Source organism: Rhagoletis pomonella, unplaced genomic scaffold, assembly GCF_013731165.1.
Source record: "Rhagoletis pomonella isolate Grant_MI unplaced genomic scaffold, Rhpom_1.0 Rhpom_scaffold_00006, whole genome shotgun sequence".
NCBI classification, from domain to species: Eukaryota; Metazoa; Arthropoda; class Insecta; order Diptera; family Tephritidae; genus Rhagoletis; species Rhagoletis pomonella.
Window position 1 is genome coordinate 81,067,233 of NW_023458560.1, and position 11,768 is coordinate 81,079,000.

Sequence of the window (11,768 nt, forward strand, 5' to 3'; positions counted from 1 at the left end):
CCAGCCACTCAGCCGCCCAAGGAGGATGATCCCAGAAGAAGAAAACCGATGAGTTACATACATATGCGTATGTATGTATGTGTGTGTGTTTATATGCACATAATGAAAACAACGACTTTATATACAATGTATATAGTGAAGCAAGCAAGAGAAATAATAATAAGTACTGCAACTGCACTTTGACTGCCACACATACCGCATGAACGCCGCCGCAGCCAAAGTGCAGCAAAACAAATGTTGCTGATAAAAATATACAAACGAGTTGCGTGCGATATGCAAAGGGCACAGCCGCAAGCAATTCCATTCATTCACTTTTTAATGATCAGAAGATTTATACATATGTATGTTTGTATGAATGTATTAGGCTACTAAGAAGATGCAATGGCGGGGGAGCGAGACTAAACAACAAAAAAAAACAGATGTTGCACAATGTTGCATGCAACGTGCGGTATTTATACTACTTGCGACTTGTTGCTCCACCAGCACTTATACATAGTTGTTTGAGGGAGAGGGAAGAGCTGCGGTGCGCCGCTTTTGTGCATTTGAGAGTGCGCCGCGAGAGAGACTCTCTCTTAATTATTTGAGCAACATTTAAGAGAAAGTGCTGCCTTCGAGTCTTTTATTAGACTTGAGATTGAGCCTCCTTTTCAGTGTCAATAAGCGTTTTTGCATAAACCTGAATTACGCAGACGTAAGAAAGAGTTCACTTTGACAGTGAAAGATTTAAAACCACAAAAAGTTTGTGGTTATGTTCTATATACATATAAATGCATGCATACATACATATGTTTCAATGTATGTACGTACATATGTATTATTTATTCCATCTTCAACAGTTTATTTATATATTCAATGGTTTTTTTTTGTGTTACTAAAATTTTGCTAACAGACCACAATGTCGTGAAGATATGAAAAAGTATGTAAACATTTTTGAAGCGAGCACATGTTAGATAGAGTACATGTTATGCGTTTATATGTACTATGCCCCAAGTATGTAATTGGCTAAGTTATTAGTGAGTGTGAAAAGCGACACGATCAAGTTACACCTTAACCGGCATTTGTGGCGGTAAAATAACGTACCTATGTATGTATGTATGTATGTACATATGTATATAGCGCATAGTAAACGTTGCTCATTAATAATGTGAAATTCCTATATATATATATACTCTTTTTAAATCAGTTTTTAATGGTGATTTCGTTTCTTTCAAAAAATGTTGCCCTTCCATGGTGCAAAATGTGTTTGATGTTTTACACTCGACCCTCTAAAAGGGGGTAGGTTTTTGTCTTCTTGTACTTGTCTAGCTCACGCATTTCATAATATTGTCGTCTTAAGCAACCATCACACCTGACAAAGCTTCAAAGGGCGCAGAGAATGTGCCTTTTTTGCCTCAAAACAGCCGTGATATTTCAGGCAACGAACACCAAATTTTCTCACCTTTTGTCTTTATTTTAGAATCGAAGGCGAAAAGAGAAAGAGGCGAAATTTTTTGGTAGAAACGAAAACGCCATACTACTAACTAGGCGGGATAAGATTAACTCCGCTAGCAACATTGAGGCATATAACTTTAAAAAAGAGACGCAACTAAATAAAATTTTGGTAGATTTTTTTTGCACTAATAAATTCGTTGGACTAACTTACATATCTCTAATTTTTTCATCATGATTGACTTCTCTAACTAGAAAACTACTGTTAAAACTGTTTTAGAAAAATTGCGTTGAATATGTACGATACACCAGCATTTACATATATTTCCGGATCTAATTTTTGAGTTGTGTCTCTTTTGAAGCGAGTGTGCGATCTGTTAAGTTACAGTAGGCCCCTACCAATGCAACAGAGTTGAAACGAGAACGGACAAATGCCAGCCAACACTTTTGCTAAAAATGTGGGGTGTGTCCCCTACTTAAAAGGGTGCTTTGGATATGCCTACATAGGCTTTTAAAGCTCCCATGTACATAAATTTTTGGAACAGTGCTATGAAAATGCGGAACTAAATAGGAGCATAGTGCTCCTGGTATTGATTATGCCTTCTGATTCCTGTGTACCGTAAGTCAAGTAACTCGCAGCTTTATGGTTTGATGACGGAAACTAGACAAGAACCAGAATCTTTATAGACTAATCTAAATTCAAATATTTCTTTGGGGCAGGGATAATGGGTTCCAGGTTTTGCAATACCACGTATACATATGTATCGAGGAGAATAGATTGGCGAGCAAAAGACCTGTCCCCTGGTGTTGTTGATGAATATGCTAGCACAACAAATAACGGAAGTTTTTACAACAAAGTCACCCAGTATTTGACGAACTTGCTGGAACCCGGCTAAGAGGAAGAAGACCCTGCTTTACACCTTATCCACACGTGTCCGGCGTTTTCCTGGCTCAGGTGTTTATGGTGGACAATGTACAGTGTATATTAATTAGGCGAATACCAGCATTGTTAATATATTCCACTCTCTTTTGCTTTCACATTGCCGAAAAAACTGTGAGCGATTTCGGTACATTATCGCATAGGACTGCACTTCGGCACAGAAAACAAACATTGCATGTGAGCCCTTGGGCCTGTCTTGCACAAATATAAAAAAAGTCAAATTAATGAAACAAATACATACATACATGCAAATCAACAATACAAACTGGCTTAATCCTGCGAGTTGAGACAACTTTGATAAAATCGTTTTATCTACATTTAATTCGTACTATAACTAATAAATAAATATGTTTTGCAAATATTTTGTAAAACTGCTAATATCGAAGAAATTGTATACATATTTACTTTTGATCATCATTTCGTTTTGTTTAAAGCGCTTTTCTTTCATTTTAAAAGCTCTTTAAAAGTTTACATGTGTCCGAACTTTAGTGTCAATTAAAAAAAAGTACCTTGTCTTTAGTGGGTTCTGATTTTGTGTGAGCACAGCTTCGTGCGATTAACGAACATACATACATATATACTTACATATTTAGGTACTGGAAGGAGAATGTACAATATGTGATCATGTCTAAAAATATCAAGCGGACGGTCTTTTAATCTAAACATATGTATGTATGTATGTATGTATGCTCATCCGCAAACAACTTGTACATAATATACACACACATATGTATGTGGGAATAGATTTTAATCACAGTATTTATTACTCGCAGTACAAGCGTTTGACTAGTAGACTCGCTTCTGTACCAAAGACACGATGCCGCATACTCAAAGTGAAGTGAATATGTTTCACGGCGATGAGGTTTGCATAATGTCGATGTCGCCAGCTGGCCAATGGCAAGCTAGCGCGTCCAGACATAAAATGGAGGCAAACTAATGGAAAAATAAAAATTCACTAAAATGACAGAAAATGCAAAACGAAAAAAAAACGACGACTTATATAAATCATTGAACAAAAAATAGCACAGTGATTTGAGGGGTTTAAAGACAAGGAGCTATCAGAACAAACTAGCAATAGTGCAAATGTCAATGTTGACTTGGTGTTGACGCGGAACAGAGCGGAAAGTTGGCGACACAAGTCGGCTTTCATAATTGTTATGCTTTATTTGGTATAGAAAATAAGTACGTACATATGTATGTATGTGAAAGTGTATGAGTATGTATAATTATTATTCGATCGGCTTAGATCAAAGAAATAAATGCTGATGCCAATGAAAAGTGCTGCGTGCGCAGCCAAAGTTCAGGAAAGTCAAAAGGAAATCACCAACTCTTGAGTGTCTTGAGTGATAATTGTAACAAAAAATTATAGTAGCGTAAAAAAAGTATTCATTGTTAGTCTGGCATTCATTACTATGAGAATTTACATTTTTTACAGGCTTAAAGTAAAATCTTTTACTGGATCTACAGTTAATTTTTCATGGTTTTATGAGATTTTTAAATTTCTATTTTTCATCCAATTCCTTTTAACCGATTTGAAAGCCAAACTTTTTAACGGGATTTTACTTCAATAAGCAATCTGGATGTGTTTAGAAATTTCGGCATCTTCAGAAGCAAATATTTGAAAAAAAAGCAAAACTTGTTCTGAAAAAAGCAAAGCTTGTTAAATTTATACAGAAAAAGCTTACAAGCTCTTCCAAAGCTGCTAGTAAATCTTAGAAAAAATGTATGAATGAGTATTCCATTATTAATTAAAGAAAACAGCATTTGCGAAAGTTTTAAAAACACAAATGTAAACAAATTTTGTATGAGTTTTTTTAATTTTTAAGCCAGCTAAGTTTTTCTTATAATAATTTGTAACTAACCAATTGTTCATAATGTCCTCCTGAGTTCATTGCTGCCAACGCTATCTAGCTTAGTACTTATGCTTGTAAAAAAAAAAATATCATAAAAACTTGTTGCACAAAAATGCCAGCTATCAGCTCATAAAACGCAAAAAAAATAATTAAAATAACTAGGAGCAAAATAATCAAGTGAAATGCGCATAAAAAATTATCAGCATTCGAAAGGAAGTCGACGAAGTGTTGCTTTATTTTTAAAACTTAGAACTTAGAATATGGGCAGAACAATCAACAAAGTATTTATGAATAGAAATATGTACATAAATATGTATATATGTATGTACATACAGCGTTTAAAATGGCACGTGCAGTTTTCGGCATTCACAAAAACGCAGCATACTTATCGGGGCATTTGCACTAGGGCACTAAGGCAGAGCTTCCTCAAGTAGGGTTCCGTAGAAGAGTCACCAGGATTTGTGAAATTATTAATTGCTGGATGTTAAATAATTCAACAGATACATATATGTATGTGTAAGTAAAAATCAGGGAACGGAGCTTGGCTGTCGGTTTCAGTTGCACATGCAAAGAAAAGTTTTATAAACGGCATGACCGAGACGAAATTTTCGATATTTTCGAGTATAGTATGCGAGTAGTTGTATGCGTTGTGCTGTTGGCCGCTGTGGCCAAAAGGTTAGAGGTGCGTGCTGACACTCCGAATGAATAGCAAAAAGATTGTTTCTTAACAGCGATCGCTCTTGGCAGCCAATGGCAAATCTCCTAGCGAATTACTGCCATGAAAAAGCTGCTCATGAAATCCATTTTCCGTAAAACTGTAGGCCCCCCCATTCTTGTAACAACATCAAGACGCACAGAAAACCCACAGGTGTACGCGGCGTATGAGTAACATTCTTTTGTGCTCAATTTTCATACAAATAATCTTTGCGCATTTTTATTTGACCACTGAAATAATTCGTATTTATCCATCGATTTTCTTCATCGGTGACTTGATTTTTTTTTTTGTAACAGAACAGGCTTTAGTACAAATGCAAAAATGTGGCATAGAACCTTTTATCTTAAAATTTTTCTTCTGTTAAAGTTTGATTTTTTTTTTGAATTTTTTCATTAAAAAATAAAAAAAGCTGGAATGAATAATTAATGGCTGCATTTCTTTATTCATTCTGAACATTTGGAATAAACTTTTTTGTTTACTTATTCTTTAGAATATTCCTGATGATATGCTAACGTATATTTCAAACGTATTCTGTTTGTTCCGGCTGTGAAATGGGATTATCCGGAATGTATAAAGAAACGCAGCCAATATGTCAGAAACTGAAAGCCCTATCGGAAAGTTATGTATATACGGTTTATGGAGAATTTCATTGGCTTTCATTTTCATTAAGATTTTTAAATTGGTTCGTAAGATATACGTGATTAAAAGGAACCAATTTTGGCTTTAAGCTGGATAACGGTAAATTGCAAATATCTCGAAAACGTATCCATAGAAAAACAAAAAAAATTAACTCGCTTTTCGGAATCACCGAGCAATTCTACATAGGAATTGGATAGTGGCATCCATAGAACATTTTTGCTGTAAACCAGTGTTATTTAGTGATATTTCAGCCAATTGGGTACAAAATCCATTTACGAAGCATTCATAGACCTTCCGAGTTCTTCGACATTGAAACACACATTTGATTATGCGTCTCTGAACGAGCTTTGGGTTAGTGCTAGGAGTGAATGCCATGAAAAGGCTATCTTAACTTTGCTTCCTTCTGTCATGCTGTGTATGCTCATATCAGTACCCGTTTTAATAATCATAATTTATATCACATTTTGTGCAGTCGTTGACTTTGATCCAACACAAAGTTGAGTTTTGAAATCGGAAAATAACCACAGAAATACGAAAACTGCGAGATCAATCAGTGACCACTGAAGCTAATTCACTAAAAATTGATGTTTGGATATGACCATGTGTATCTTGGTACAATTATTGCCCTTGGAGCACAAAAATGCAATACATAAATTTAAAAAAAAACTAAACTAACTAAAAATTACTCAGATATTTCGATAACTAGAGACGATAATAATACTCCGAGATAATGCTTACAACAACCTCAACGAGAAATAAGATAATTTTAAAATTTTCAGAAAATGGGCGTGGCACTGCTCACTTATGACTACATAAGTGTATCGGAGTAATCGCTCTATAGATTTCTACCAATTATTTCATTAGACCTAACTTAGCATATATGTGAGCATAATGGTAGTTTACAGAAAGGTGCGCCGGGTATATAAAGTTCGGTTTCGCCCGAAGTTAGACTTGCTTACTTTTTTTTACCCACCAGCCTATAAATTTTAGAGGATATAATAAGCAGGGCAGAAAAAAAAATGGGAGAGGGGTAGGTGTGTATTTAAACCGATCCTACATTCCGTAGTTAATTTTTTTTAATTATCAAAGGAACAAACAAACTAAAAACTAGACTGCCGGTTTTTGACCTGGCAACCCTGATAATAAGAGTTACATATTATCAAGTTTTAGCTAGTATATATTAGATTGGTATAATTACATATTTTTGTGGAGATGTGATCCAGAAGTTGTCCAAAGAATGGAAATTCAATTCAAAATCTATTTTCTTGCACGTTTGCCAACACTTACAAATGGTTTTATTTCGACAAAAGCTTATCGCCACTCGTCACCCCATTCCGGTTGACCTTTCGTATTTGTCAATAAATCAAGGACTGTCATAGTTAGACTAAGCAAATAATCTACTTAAAAAAGTCTAATTCATTTTGGTAAAGACTGCTGCAAATAAGCTGTCTTTTTCTACAAACCAACCGGAAGCACACTGAACCAATATTTTTTTTGACAGTATCAACAAAAACATAATTTTAAATATTTTGGCATTGACATGCAGGTTATCGCAAAGCAAATTCTGGCAGTAAATTCAGATAAGCCAGTAAAATAAATATTAGAAAAGTATTATAATTAGCACGAAAAGTGTCCAGCATTGACTTATAAACTAAATCAAAAATTTTATTTTAATATTAAAAAAAAAAAAATAAAAATTAATTAGAGAGAAGAGCGTGCGTATGCTGCATAACGCATTGGCCCGAGCCTTCGCTTACGTCGTGAGGGCTCTCCAATAAGAAGCCAAATTCGAGCTTCCTACATAATATTTTTTATTTATGAAAGGTTTTAGGCGTTATACTTTATTGAAAATATATATATATATATATCTTACAAAAATTTTTTATTTTATGGCAATTAAAATTTAATTTAGGCGGGTAGAATTTGGGATAATTGGAGTTTTAACGATATATGTATGTATAACATTTTAAGCGGGCGTACAAAAAATAATCACGAACGGGGACATGAACCAGATACACATTTTGGTCGGTTCGAATCGTTTCTTTTTCGACTTTGAACTGGGTTCGTAACAATCCAAAAATAAAAGAAGTAGTCAACATTTCTCTATTAAAAATTGGCCGAAACAAACCTTTATAAACATTTCGGTTCGCTTAAGTGTTCAGTTAATAATAATAATAATTTCACAATAAAAATGTTAGTGTTTGGCCGAGCTTCTTGTTCTTCAAAACTTCTTTTGCAGCGCTGCCTAATGTACATACATACATATGTATGTGTGCATCTTTTGAATTGGTTTCCAATAGTTTGGCTTAATGAGCCTAGAAACAGTTGTAGCGAGTAACATACATACTCGTAGAATTGTAACACTTCCATAATCTTTTGCTTGGTTTTATCTGAAAGGAAGAGTGTAATCCAAGCAGCAGTGGCGCGCGATGGTGGCAGCGTATCCAACGCAAAACAGTCACTTCAGAGCTCCACCAACGCCCCCTGCCCTGCAAGAACCCATTATTGCCCGTATCAAGCCAAGAATGATAGAATTGCAGTCTGCTACTAAACTCGATCACAGCTCACCACATAAATACATACATACGTCGTACTTACACAAGTATTTAAATACGATAAAAGCGTATAAAGCTTTAGTTTGTTTCCGGAAATATAATATATGCGAACACACCAACAAACACACACGCACATATGTATGTATGTATGTATGTCTGTATGTATGTACTCATAGTTGCGAGTTTGTCACTCTACATTTGCTGCTTTGTGATTATGCATTGTTTTTGTCTTTGCAAACATCGTCTTTAAATGCAGAAAAAAATCAGAAAAATGTAGTGCAATATTGCTACGAAGTGACCTAATTTTGCTGCAGAGTTCCTCACCACTTTCTTCATCTACGGTCTTGAATGTGGTATTTGCTTTGCTGATTTTTTCTTTAACTACTTTCCGCTATCTATTCTATGTACAATTGTATGCACATATATATGCACATATATATGTGCAAACATATAAGATTACATCTCCACGACACTTATTTCTTATGCTAGTTATTTATCAAATTTAACCGTCTACTGATTTCTTTTTACTAAGAGTTTAATGATAAAGGGCCCTACTTACTTCGCTTGAAGCTGGTACTGAATGAGAGTGCCAGTATTCAGAAATTTTTATAATAACTTATTATTATCTCCTGAGCATGTTTGTACATACAGAAAAATTTAAAAATTCTATTTTAATTTTTTTTTTGTTTTAAGCAACAGTTCGTTCAATTAAAGAATCCCGCTTAATTGGACAACACATTCAATTAAAAGGAAATGCAAATAAACATATCGTTTTTTGCTGCAAGAGGTTCACGATCAAAAGAAAAAAAAAGAAAAAAAAGAAAAAATTGTGTAAAAATTTCTGTTAACAATATCTCATTAGAAGAAAATGTTTCTTCATTATTTTTAATGGGAACGCAAGTAAACAAAACTATAAAGCCGTTTCTCTCGATTTTTTTTTGTTTTTTTTTTTTTGGTTTATAACACTCTTACAGTAAATGAGCGACATGTGCAATTTGTAATGATATTTAAATAAAAAATTTAACTTTAATTAAAAAAAAATTTAAGGAACAAAAACAATTAATATTTATTCTTTTATGACCGGACTCAATTATGGTTTTTGTATGCAATCCTTTTTTGACCGAGCAGCTGAATCAAATAAGCGGCGACTAATAATGTATTTAGGGCGCGTAGTAGTCCAGTAGGTAGAGGTGAATGCTACCACTCTGCAGGACCTGCGTTCGATACCTGGTCCGAATAACATCGCTACACCATACAAATTTTAAGATGTGATTCTAGCTAAGGCGGCCGCTGTGCAGTCTCTACCATTCCGCAGGGCCTGGCTTCGAGCGCAGTTTCCCAGCAACATCGAAAAGTAGGTCCCCCCTCTTTGTGTGACAAATCGGATGTGAAGCTCGGCCAAGCCCTTACATATTGTGTAAACGCCAATCTATTGTTATTATTATTAATTCTAGCTAAATGTATGAAAAATATCTTAATATAAGAAGCTTACTACAGGATACGATATTCATCCCTAGCCCATCTGGTGCGCAAAAGAATTTATCGATCGGTTACCAACCCGTGAACATGAAAAACATAGTATAGTAGTCCATGCGTAAAAAATGCGTTATTCAAAGTGAACCTTCTCTATATTTTCAAGGAATAATAATATTTTCAACTACTTATTATAATTGGGTGAGGATGTAAGAGATTGTGCAAGAGTTTGGCAACTCTAGTGAATTCCGCTGAATAAAATATAACAGCTTGGTCTTTAATAGAAATAATAATATTTTGGCGCTTACACTTTTGCTAATGGTTTGGCCGAGCTTCTCCTCCAATTTGTGGTATGCGTCTTGTTGTTGTTGTTAGACAAATGAGAAGCTTTTCTAAGGTAAAAAATACACTCGGCAGTTTGTCATTGCCTGCCCAGAGGCGACTGCTGTTAGAAAAAAAAAAACGTTTTCTTAGCGCGAACCTCTAATCCCTCAGCCACAGCAGCCTTTCGCTATTTTATGGGCAAATATTTTCAAAGGAAAGGAATAATTAAACATCAATATTTTTATTACCCACCACTACTCGTGTTATTTAATCGGTTTTAAAATTAAGCGCATTATTTAATATTTTTAATACTTTAAAGACAGCAAATTATGGAAGATCTGAGCCATGCGTTTAGTTGATCAGTTAGTGTTTCCTAGAATTACTGAAGGGTTGGCAAGCAAAAGCAATGGTTTTTCAAACAATAGTTAGTTCTGAAATCGAATAAATCCGACGTCAATAGTACTTATCGAGTAAATACAATTTTTGGAGGAATCTTGACTCCAGGCCAAATTTTAGGCAACTGAATTTTTTCTTATTTATATAAATTATTTATTGACCAAATGGGGCTGTAGATAGGGTTTTTATATATTTTAATATTCCTTTTATGTGGCTCATACATAGATGTTCACAATTTGAATGAAATCGGACTGTCAGTATCGCTTTTCGTTTGACATCGATCGTAAAATATTTTATCAACTTATTTACTTGTCTTATTACAAAAAAATTTAAAAACACACGAAACAATCTATGAACTCACCAAACAATGGGCCAAATATAGTCAAGCTGCGTTTTTAGTTTTTCACTCTGACGTCAGGATTTTTTTAAATGACTTTAAATTTTTAAAGATATGATTGATTCAAAATAAATATTTAAAAACTCAGTGGAACGTACAATAACAATATGGATACCAAATGAAAGAGAAAATTCTATAGAATTGACAATAACGGTTTTGATTTACAAGGACGAATAAGTATTGAAAATGCGCTTTTTAATTGGTTTTATTTTTTTTAAGTTTATAAAGTGGTCGCGTGTATATTAGTCCTTTATATATACTTTTTTCAAAAATAAATATTGCAAATTTTCAAGGATATTCAAGGATAAAATATTTAAAATGAAATTTTCCATACCCATTTGTCCTTATGCACTAAAAACTTTAATATTTTTTTATTCTACAGGATTTTCTCTTTTTGTTTGATACGACACCGACATTGCTATTCTACATTGTACTGAAATTTTTTAATAATTTTTTGAATTAATCATATTTTTGAAATTTCAAATTCATTAAAAATAAAATCCTGACGTCAGAGTGAAAAATGGAAAACGCAGTTTTACTATATTTCGCCCATATTTTCGCGAATATGTATATTAATTTTTGTGTGTGTAAAATTTACTGTCGCACGGTGTTAGTGTCGATAGTGTCGACAAGATTTTTTCCAACACTTTGAAAAATAGTATGCCACCGAGTGTAATTCTGCCATGAAAAACAGCTTCTCATAAAAATACAAGACCCCGTTGATTTTTAATATTTTTGCTGACGCTGTTGTGAATTTTATCCATTATAAAATAGATAAATAGATAGGGTAATTTCTAGTAGGTGGCTCTATATTCGCATTTACAGTCCGATTTTATACCAATTCTGAACATACTTGTACTAAATTGTCCCGATAGGTGTCGCCGGAGTCGAGGAACTTTTAAAAATCATATTCACGATTCGATTCAAATCAAATTAAAATTAATTACAAATGCAAATCAAGTGTATACTAAACAAGTAAAGTTCAAATAGGGGACACAATAGATTAAATCTGGTCGCGGTCTGAAGATCTACCCTTACATCAAACCAT